Consider the following 11,496-nt stretch of genomic DNA (forward strand, 5'->3'; position numbering starts at 1 on the left):
GGTTGGGTTAGGTATCATCACGACGAGGTGGATTTTGGGTCGTGACAAGGAACTTTATAGTGTTTGACTTTTCTTACTCATTTAGTCTTTAATTATGTTTATCTTCTCATGTGAATGGATGTATGATTATCTTGCTTATTAGTGTAGACATGTGATTTTTGACCCTCCCCAAGATTTTATATATTTTAGCATGTAAATATTTAATTTAGGCCTAATACAACTATTTCAACTAATTTTACTCTTTTATTTTATTTTATTACAAGAAAATAAAAATTGCAAAAAAAAATAATTTCATTAATGTTTTGTAGTCATTTTTAATCTTGAAAAATACCAAAATAGTTTTGTTTTAACAGTCAGTTTTATTTTAATAATTATATTACTTAAGCAGGATTAATTAGTAAATGGTGTAGTATTTTTGGTCTTTTTTTAGAAGAAAGTGTATGAAACTTGGGGTTAATTTTGTTTGGTCTTAATTGAAAAGACTCAATTTTGGATAGCCCAAAACATTGAGCCCATACCCATTCCCCATTTGACCTAACCTAATCCCTACCCCTATATAATAGTACCTAATCCCTACATAGACCTACACAAAAAAAAACTCTAGACCTAGCCGCCGTTACCCATGAAAAGGGAGCCCCGATTCATCTTCTTCAAAGACAAAGGAGAATAGATCCCTTCACCCCCATTTCAAAAGGATTGACGCCCAAAAACCAGAGATCACTCCATCACTTCTCTGATTTTCTACATTAATAACAGAAGCCTCCTCTTCAAAAGAGGATACAATGCCTTTTCCTTCAAATGCGTTGGCTGACCGAAAATATACATATGAGCACACACATTCACGACCAATAGACCGTGGGAATGTAGCAATTTGATACAAGATTTGGAAAAATGCAAAAAAAAAAAGAATAACAGAAAACTTTGAAAAAAAAGAAGAAAAAATCCGGATTCTGTTGCTGCTGCGTTGCGACTTTGCTGGACTTTTAGTAGATTTCGTTGCTTTCTTCTGTTAGCCTTCATTCAGGAGCTATAGTACTTCTGCTCTCCTCAATCTAGGTAAGTTTTATGTAATTTTTTTTTGAGTAAATAAAATCCTTGTTTTGATATTCTGGGTGGTTGTCAATGATTATAGTGTTAGCTTCTTATAGACCTCTAAGATAGGTTACAGTATTTGTTTGGAAAAGATTTGAATTGAGATAGTGTATGAACACATGTTATCATGCTTTATACTTGATGGTTTGATTAGCCGTGGATTTAAGAGTATTTTCATTTTCTCATGTTAATTTTTACACATGATTTCATAGATCATAATACAGGGGATTGACTGTTTGTCTTATTTTTGCCTCTCTTTTCGAATTATATTTTTTGGTTTATGTTCAGTAATATTTACTGTGATGTGAACACTTTGGTTTGTATTCAATAGTATTTATTGTGATGTGAAGAGTATGCCGAGGCCGAGTATTTTTTTATATACAAGATGATTTGGTCAAATGTTGGAAGGCAAAAATGTATTTAATCTAGCCTAACACTCTAGAAGCAGACATACAAATTTAAATTTGCACCAGGTAATGGACATTTCGTAAAGCCAATGGTGTTCACATTAGTTAGGCTCTTAAAAGTAGATTTGAGGCGTGCCATATTAAGTAAGATATAGTTATGGCCCTCAAAAGCTTAATTTGAATTCCCTTAAAAATTGGAATTGAGGTGCGCCGTGCCAAATAAAATCTCAAAATGCATGGCCTTCACTTAATTAATTTTAATACTTAGAAATTTAGGCATGCCATTCACAATTGAATCACTTAAATCTATGGCCCTCACATTAATATTAAATTAGTATAAAAAATGCCTTGAACTTTCGTAGTTTGCTTTAGGCACGCTGTTTAAAAAATTGTTTTCCTAAACTCGGGTGTGCATTTATGTGACCCAAATCCAAATCTCAACAACTTTAGATAAAATATGTCGTGGACCGTGGGTGCATTTATGTGATGTGGTTCAAGACATATTTTAGATGACGTTGAATCTTCCTAAAATTAATTAAAAGCGGCTAATAAGTCAAAATTGCACCATAGGCTAAAACATGCACTAAAATCAAGTAAATAGGCCAATTATAACAGTTGAGCGACCGTGCTAGAACCACAGAACTCGGGAATGCCTAACACCTTCTCCCGGTTTAACAGAATTCCTTACCCAGATTTCTGTGTTCGCGGATTGTAATACAGAGTCAATCTTTTTCTCGATTCGGGATTTGAACCGGTGACTTGGGGCACCATAAAATTATCCCAAGTGGCGACTCTGAATTTTAGATAAAATAATCCCGTCTCGATTGTCACTTAAATTGGAAAAAACTCCCCTATATCCCCCTCGGGGTGGTAAAAAGGAGGTGTGACAGCTCTGGCGACTCTGCTGGGGACAAGAACCCAGAATCTCTGGTTCAGGGTTCAAGAATTCGAGCTTAGAATAATCATTATATTTGGCTTTATTTATTATTTAATTTTATTTACATGTTTGGGCCTAATGTGCTAAATGTTGCTTTTTACCGCTTTGATATTATCTGAATTGTATATATAAACTGCTACGAAACCCCTCTCTTCTCTTTCCTGAGGAGTGCACGCTGGCGTGACTTCTTTCTGTTAGTGTCATATCCCAAATAGAACGAGGTTCAGACAAGTTACAAACCTGGATTATCTTTTGGTTACCGGTACGCAACCCCCCGGCTCGAGTTGTCCGCTCGAGTAAGCTAGGTCTAGAACAATAAACCTAGGTTTTAAACCTAGTATAACTCAGCCTCATGCCGGATCCCTAGTAGGAACACTTGTTTGCATCATGTGCATTTGACTTTGGGGACCCAACACAGGGGTTGGGTCCGTCTAGGACAGGTGTACCCAAATTAAAAGACCATCTTGATGCATCTTACGTGCTACTTGCGTATCTGTCTGTTTCGGCTTGCATGTTGACTGACTTATAGAATAGGGAAAGAAAATGAAAAAAAAGAAAATAATGGAAATCAAAAAAGAGGAGAAAGAAGAAAAAAGAAACAAAAAGTGAGAGGTAAGTATTTAGAAAATTCTGAAAATCTGCCAAAATTCTGAAAAAAGTCATTTCAAAACGAGCCAAAATTTTCAAGTGTCATGTTTTCCTGTTCCGTCAAAACTGGGCGAACTACGCGGGTCTGATTCTCACCGGATGTGAGATACATAGGCAAACCTCATCGGTTCTGGCCCATAATTTTTAAAAAAATTCAAAAATATTTTTCTTTACTTCCTCTCTAGAAAAGTCTTTTTTGACCCCAATTTTCAAAAAATCCAAAAATATTTTCCATTACTTGCTTATTTAGAAAGCCTTTCTTTTAGACCCTAATTGTTTTTTAAAAAAAATATACAAAAATATTTTCTTTTAATTTCTTCCAAAAATCCAAAAATATTTTCATTCTTCTTTCAAAATTGAAAAGAAAATTCAAAATTCAAAAATATTTTCTTTTTTAGAAGCATTTCTTTCATAAATTCAAAATAAAATTCCAAAAATATTTTTTTTCTTCTTTAGAAGTTTTTCTTTCGAAATTCCAGAAAAAAAATTTTAAAAAAAAAATCTTTCTTCTTTAGAAGCCTTTCTTTGCAAAAATGCTGAAGAAAAATCAAAACCCAAAAATATTCCCTTTCTTCTTTATAAGTCTTTCTTTCGAAAAATAAAATAAAAAATTCAAAACAAAAATTAGTTTATTTACTTTATTCATGATCTTCCCGAACTACGCAAGATCTGATTTATGTTCCCATATGATAAGTAGGCAACCCACATCAGGTTCGATCGAATGGTTTAAAAAAGGGGGAAAATGAAAAAGAGAAAAAAAAACCAAAAAAAAAGAGAAAGGAAAGAAACAAGAAAAAAAGAGAAAAGAAAAAAAGGAAAAAAGAAAGAGTGTTTATTCTAACATGGTTATTGTTTTGAAATAAAAGCTAGTCAAAGGTGGTTGGTTTGTTGGTTTGCAATGGCGAGTCACAAGAACAATCCAAGATCTCTCGGAAATAAATGTATCTTCTCAACCAAGGGAATAAACACCATTGTTGTTGATCCAAGGTCACGAAAAGGCAAGTAGTCAAGTTGGCGGTGAAAAATAAAAATGGAGGCAAATGTGGGGGTGACTTTTCTAGATTTGAGCAGTAGGACATGGGCTGCTCGGGATGATTGTCAAAATTTGAGTGTTGAATCTAAAACAATTAAAATGGTCAAAATATCGTGGTAATGTTAATGTGCGAATGTATGGATAAAATGTCGCTTAGCAACTGGAAAGTCACTCCTCCTTTTGCCATGGTAGCTTATTTTGTCTTCTTTTCTTCTTCTTTTGTGTTATCGGACCCTGCTATCCTTCATTCAATAAAAAACATCCAGTCATTTTGTGTCCATTTTGTGCATAATTCTTTTCACGCTAGTACTAGTAACATGACATGCATGCGGAATTTTTGGCCAGATCTTAGAAAACTGACGTAGTCTTGAATTGGATAAGTGAGACAGAGACACTTTTGGAAGATGAATAAAGATATGAAACATTTTGAAAATAAGCATGAGCCAAGTTTACATGGAACCAAAGCAGTCATGCTCATGGAAGTTAAGGATCTCTACTTTGAATCATTTGAGAAGATCGGGCTTAAGGATAATCGGATGGGCTGAAGTCTAATTAGCACTAAGAGATAGAAAGTGTTTTCAATAGAAGGTGTATTCCAGACAACCTGAAATGGATCAGTTAGTGGCAAAATGCATCTTCTACATCAATATAAGATCCAAGAAAAGTCACCCAAATTGACAAGGGTCATTCACAGTGAGGAAAGTATTGCTCATACAGCTTTACACTGAAAAAGACCCAAGAAGTTAGGCATGTTCATCAATGATGTGATCGCGAAAAAAATACTATAATTGGCATTCTCGAGGCTGGGAGGCTTTTTTTCTGCTATCCAAATACTTTATACATTTTGTTACCCCTTTTGAACCTGTGTTATTTTTTTTGACCCCCCTCTTTTGGAATCAAGTTTAGAGTCAAGAGTAAAAAAAACATGGAAAAAAGCAAAAAAAATTCATGTCCCAAGAGTACAAACTGAGGCAATTTTTAGAAAGTTCAAATGAAAAAAAGAAGAAAAGATTTGTCAAAGGTCCATGCCCTTAAAAAAATAGAAGCTGGGGCAACTTGTTTTGAAAACAAAAGAAAAAAAAGAAAGAAAAAAAAGGAAAAAAAGAAAAGAAAAAACAACAGAAAGAAAAATGAAAAAAAATTAGTTAGGTCAGATGTTTGAACTACGTTCGACCTGATTCTTTAAAAAAGGGTTACGTAGGCAGCCTCACGATTCGGTCCAACCAAATAAGAATTCAGAAAAGAAAGAAATATTTCAAAAAAAAAATCCCCAGTATCTGAAACTGGGGCAAATATTTTATTTTACTTTTGAAAGAGTCGATTCCAAGAGTTGTAAGTCTACACCTCCCTTTTATTTTGAGTCTATGTTGATCCTTCATGCCGACCCTTGTATCCAACCCTATCCAAAATCCTTCCAAATAAAGAACTCCCGATATGCATTCAAGAAACGCCAAGAGAAGCATGCAATTGTTGCGACCCAAATCCCGGTCGTGATGGCGCCCAGCACACTACTAGGCAAGCCCGACCATTATTCAACACTTAACCCAATTTATCAAAAATAGCGGAAAGAAATATCAATTAAGCAAGATTAAAGTACTGAAGATTTTAACAAAATACACAATATAATCTCACTAGGACCCGGTGTCACGAATCTGAGCCTCTAGAATACAGAATATCATCCTAATACACGGTATATCCAAAGTCCGATAATGCGGAAATAAAGAGATAGGATAGGAGGGAGAAGATCAATGGCTGCGAACGCCGTGCAGCTACCTCGATACTCCCAGAGGCTGGATCTGCTGATCAACTAGATCTACTGAGCCTGAGACTGCCCTGGATCTGCACACAAGGTGCAGGGAGTAAAGTGAGTACTCCGGACCAGTGATTAATAAAAGTAACTACAGTCCGAAGATAAGAAAATCCAGTAAATACACAAAGTAAGCTACAATCCGAATATACAGCAACATATGGAACTGAGCAGCTAAACACCAGTATAAATACAAATACATGAATGCAATGCAATGCATATGATGGTACATTCCAGTACCCACTGCGGCGTGCAGCCCGAGCCATCCATATTTATTTATCGTCGACGGCGCTCACTGGGGGTGTGTACAGACTCCGGAGGGGCTCCTACAGCCCAAGCGCAATATCTTGGTCAGTCATTGTTACCTGACCGGTCAGCCATTGTTACCTGACCAATTTATATCATACAGTGCCATTGTTACTACTGTTCAAGTATATCATCCAGTGTCATTGTTACCACTATTTCAAGTATATCACACAGTGTCATTGTTACCACTGTTTCAAGTATATCACACAGTGTCATTGTTACCACTGTTTCAAGTATATCACATAGTGTCATTGTTACCACTGTTTCAAGTATATCACACAGTGTCATTGTTACCACTGTTTCAAGTCACTTTATAATCAGTCCAGAAAATAATATAATAAGCCCCTTGGGCATTTACAAAATAGAAGTTCCCAGCCCGGAATACATTTAAAAATATCATTTAAGTTTTCAACACTTAGAATTATGGCTGAGTTTGCAAAACAACATTTAAAACCTTGGACTGAAATTAAATGATATGCAAATCATGCTAAGCAGTAATATCAATCCTCGAAGGATTTTACAAATCGGCACAAGACCCCAAACATGGCATCAAGCCCAGTAATATCAATGAAGTATGTGTATCAATCACCAGTATAATATAAACATCACACGGGATAGACCAAGTCACAATCCCCAATAGTATCTGACCCCGCACTCGCCATGGAGTGTGTGTCACGCCTCAATATAGCGTTACGATGTGAAAGTCCGGGGTTTCAAACCCTCAGAACAACATTTACATCTATTACTCACCTCAAGACGGCCAAAAGTCTACTCCGCGATGCCCTTTCCTTTCGAATCGACCTCCTCGCGCGTCGAATCTTGCCAAAACCACAAGGAATATATTACAATAGGCTAAGGGAATATAACCCAATCGAAAAGACTCGAAAAATATCGAAAATCACGAAATTTGCAAAACCCGAGCCCCGGGCTCACTTCTCGAAAAATTACAAAAGTCACATCACCGGATTCCTCGTCTCGCCACGAGTCCGTACATATAAAAATTACCAAAATCAGAGTTCAAATGACCCCTCAAATCTTCAAATCTTATTTTCAAATCCCTAGGTCCAAAATCCCCAATTTATACCTCAAAAACATGTAATCTAGTCGGATTATTCGATGATAATTCAATATTATGGAGTAGAAATAATCACAAGTGACTTACCTCAAGATTTCTCATGATTTCTTGCTCAAAAATCGCCCCAAACCGTGTTATTTCGCAAGAAAATAGGTAAAAAAAATGAGCAGAAATGCAGCAGCTTTTAATAAGCAAATCTGGTCGCTAAAGACCCAAATATGGTCGCTAAAGGTGCTAATCTGGTCGCTAAATGTGCCACACCAGACCTGATGCACCAGCACTCTTTAATTTCACTAAAAAGGCTCTAACTCCTTCATACGAACACGGAATTAGACGATTCTTGTTCCTACGAGTCACAAATAATAATACAAACACAACCCTTCAATCGAAACTCAATTCAGAGCTCATTTGCCCAGTGCGATATCCATTTCGCTCGTTAAACAATTACTCATGTTTCGCGTCAAAAACCCAATTGCGACTTGATGAAATTAGACCAAAATTTCCAGATCAGTCCTATATTTCATTATCAAAATTCCAGAAGTTTCGGAATCAAATTTGGATCTTTAGAACTAAAAATGAACCTTTAGATCATTACATTTATGCTCAAAACGACAAAAATCTTCCAAAAACTTTTCCAAAATTTGTCCGAGCCTCATGGGATCCCAACAAAGTATACTAACAAGTCCTATAATATGACACAAACTTAGTTGTTTCTTCGAATCACCAAAAACGATGCAAAAATACTAAATTCACCTCGGATTCAAGCCTATGAACTTTGAAACTTCTAATTTTCACATCCGATGTCGAAACACGTCAAAACTAGTCCGAATGATCTCAAATTTTGCACACAAGTCATATTCGACATTACGGACTTGCCCCAACTTTCGGAATCGCATTCCGACCCCGATATCAAAATTTCCACTTTTGGTCGAATTTTCTCAAAAATCTTCAAATTTCTATATTTAGCCAAACGGCTCCAAAATGACCTACGGACCTCCGAATTCACTTCCGATCACGCTCCCAAATCCAGAATCACCATACGGAGCTACTCCCAGTCTCGGAATTCCAAACAGACATCAATAACACTGAAATGCATTTTAAGCCAAACTGATGCAATTTCTTCTAAAATGCTATATTCCACAATAGGCGCCAAAACGCTCCCGGGTTATCCAAAACCTGATCTGGGCATACTCCCAAGTCCAAAATCATCATACGAACCTGCTGGAACCTTCGGATCCCAATTCCGAGGTCGTTTACTCAAAATTCCAATCCTAGTTCATTTCTTCAATTTTAAGCTTTCAAAATGAGAATTTCCATTTAGATTTGACTCCAAACTTCCTGAATTTTAATTCTGACCATACACACAAGTCAATATACCTAAGATGAAGCTGCTCATGGCCTCAAACTGCTGAATGACGCACCGGAGCTCAAAACGACCGATCGGGTCGTTACAACAATGAGCAATAGTTTTCAGGAAACATAGAACACTGTCAAGTTGCTCGCACAAGAAAGTAAAAGAAAAAGAAAAATAAGGAAAATGAGAGAGTCTTACTAGTGAAAACCTTCACGGGCACTGTAAGGCGACGGTAAGCAGAGATGAATAAATGAGAGAGACTTGTTGGTGAAAACTCCTCGGGGCACCACTAGTCGAAAGTGAGTCATAAAGCTGGTGCGAAGAATTGGCATAAACAAGCCCGACTTCAAAGGTCATAAGAATAGTAAAAGGGAAGAATGAATTAGTTGGATAGATCATGCCGTTAAGTCCAAAATACATGTCATGATCATTAAGGCTGTCATGTTCATTAAGGCTAGTTATTGAAAAAAAAAACTCTTCCTTCTGTCCTTCCGACAAGGGCATTTCTTGTTGATACTTGTTTCTTTGCATCATTGTGTCCTTCACTTTGAGTCAGTCCTTCTCAAAACAAGCAAGAAAAGATTTCAAAATCTGCTACCAGCTTTTCAGTTGCATAAAGTGAATTTGGCCAGCACACTCAGTTATTACTACCAACATGCTTTGAGGATTCATGCAAAGGCTTCCCCAAAAGACTCTTGTCATCCTACTTGGTGCAAGCAAAGATAACTGGTGATTCTCTCTAGCAGACAAATTGGTCAAAAGCAGGAAGTCATTCAAGATATCGGAAAAGGTCACCTAAGCAAAGATCTCCAATTGGGATAAGGCTATTTGAGCTGCAAATACAAATGGTACTGGTGTGAAACAATCAGAGTTGGTGCAGAACAAAGGTCTTTTGAGATCGACTCAAGCTGATTGAGCAGAAGCCAAGCTGCCCAAGACTCAAGGACACAAACCGACCACCATTTTCAAAACTAACCAATTTTTCTTTGTGTAAAACAGGAACAAAGCAGTGCAAGGAAAGTGGTTCAAGAAAAAAAGGAAAAAAAGAGAAGAAAAAAAAGAAAAAAAAAAGAAGGAAAAGAAAAAAGAAAAGAGACTACAAAGAAAAGTTTCTCAAATCGTTGCCTTTGTTTGTCTTGCTATTATGCATAAAATCTTGCCATTGATCTTTACATTTTTCCTCCTAGGATAAATGTCTTAGTCTGATGATCTTTCTCCTAAGATAAGAAAACCTAGTCGGATAAATCTTTCTCCTAGGATAAATGTCTTAGTCTGATGAACCTTTCTCCTAAGATAGAAAACCTAGTTTGATAAATCTTTCTCCTAAAATACAAAAAACAAATGTCTTAGTCTGATGAACTTTTCTTCTAAGATAGAAAACCTAGTTTGATGAACTTTCTCCTAGGGTAAACATCTTAGTCTGATGAATCTTTCTCGTAAAATACAAAAAAAAAATCTTAGTCTGATGAATTTTTCTCCTAAGATAGAGGACCTAGTCTGATGAATTTTCTCCTAGGATCAAAATCTTAGTCTGATGAATCTTTCTCCTAAGATAGAAGACCTAGTCTGATGAACTTTCTCCTAGGATCAAAATCTTAGTCTGATGAATCTTTCTCCTAAGATACCAAAAAAAAGAGAGACCTAGTCTGATGAACTTTCTCCTAGGATAGAAATCTTAGTTCGATGAACCTTTCTCCTAGGATACCAAAAAAAGAAGTATAAAAGAGACCTAGTCTGATAAACTTTCTCCTATGATCAAAATCTTAGTCTGATGAATCTTTCTCCTAAGATAGAAAATCTAGCCCGATGAATTTTCTCCTAGGATAATAAAAAAAAGGAAGTCTGAATTTGAAAAAAAGGGGAGTCATTTTTTTTTAGTTTTCTTAAGATTATCAATGTTTAGTTTTCCTGGAATCAGGGGGCCCCGCCTGGAGAATAAAGTCAGTTTTTACTTTAGTCAAGCTTAGTTTATAGTTTTTCGCAAGCTCAATCATGTTTAGGAGACGCACATCCTAGTCGAGTCATTAATTTTACTCTCATCATTGCATCATTCATCAGCAACACATGTGATTTATAGTTTTGTTAACACTCACAGATGTTCCCATTATCAAACTGGGGCAGGAAAATTTCTTTTGTTTTATCTGTTTTGTTGTAATCAGGCGCCCACCTAGAGAACAAGGGAAGACAACTCAAGTTTCAAGGGAAATCCGTTTTGAAGGAAGACAACTCAAGTTTCAAGGGAAAATAGTTTCAAAGGGAGACAATTCAAGTTTCTAAGGGAAAATTGTTCAAGGTGTAAGGGAAAACAGTTTCAAGTAACAAGAGAAGACGATTCAAGTTCAACAATCAGGCGCCCACCCGGAGAACAAGGGAATTCACTTCAGAATGCAATTCAAGTCAGCAACAAAAGAAGCTCGTGTCAAGAATGCGAGTCAGCAGTCCGAGATGATCAACAGAAGTTAGTCTCAATCCAGAATAAAAAGAAAAAAAAAACAAAAAGAAAGGCAAGAAGTGAACTCAAAATGCAGAAGTTGATGAAAGATGTGAGATGCTCAAGACATGACTGAGGTCACAAGCATGGTGTGTCCTATTTTGTTCTGAAAAGTTGAAAAAGAAAGAACCGACACCTACAGCTAACAAGCATCAAGATTCAAATCAGGGTCCGTATGAAGAACCAACCAAGACTCAGGATCAAGCTTCAGAAGACTTATAGATAGGAATCTTGTAACTCGTAGCTGATAGACTTAGTTAGTCTTTTTCATTTTTGATTTTGATGTAATAATGGGACCGCGGACCGGAACCTCGACGGCACCTCACTCGACTCTCAACCTCGGTAC

The 11,496-nt window shown here is 36.5% G+C and overlaps 1 long non-coding RNA gene across 1 annotated transcript; it reads left to right on the forward strand.

Moving 5' to 3' along the window:
• The first annotated feature begins 523 nt into the window (after positions 1-523).
• On the forward strand, positions 524-11,201 carry LOC142181725 (uncharacterized). The gene is made up of 2 exons (XR_012710636.1): positions 524-1,056; positions 10,819-11,201. It is a non-coding gene; the product is annotated as an uncharacterized LOC142181725 (long non-coding RNA).
• The last annotated feature ends 295 nt before the right edge of the window (positions 11,202-11,496 follow it).

The sequence above is a fragment of the Nicotiana tabacum genome, chromosome 6 (genome assembly GCF_000715075.1).
Source record: "Nicotiana tabacum cultivar K326 chromosome 6, ASM71507v2, whole genome shotgun sequence".
NCBI lineage: Eukaryota > Viridiplantae > Streptophyta > Magnoliopsida > Solanales > Solanaceae > Nicotiana > Nicotiana tabacum.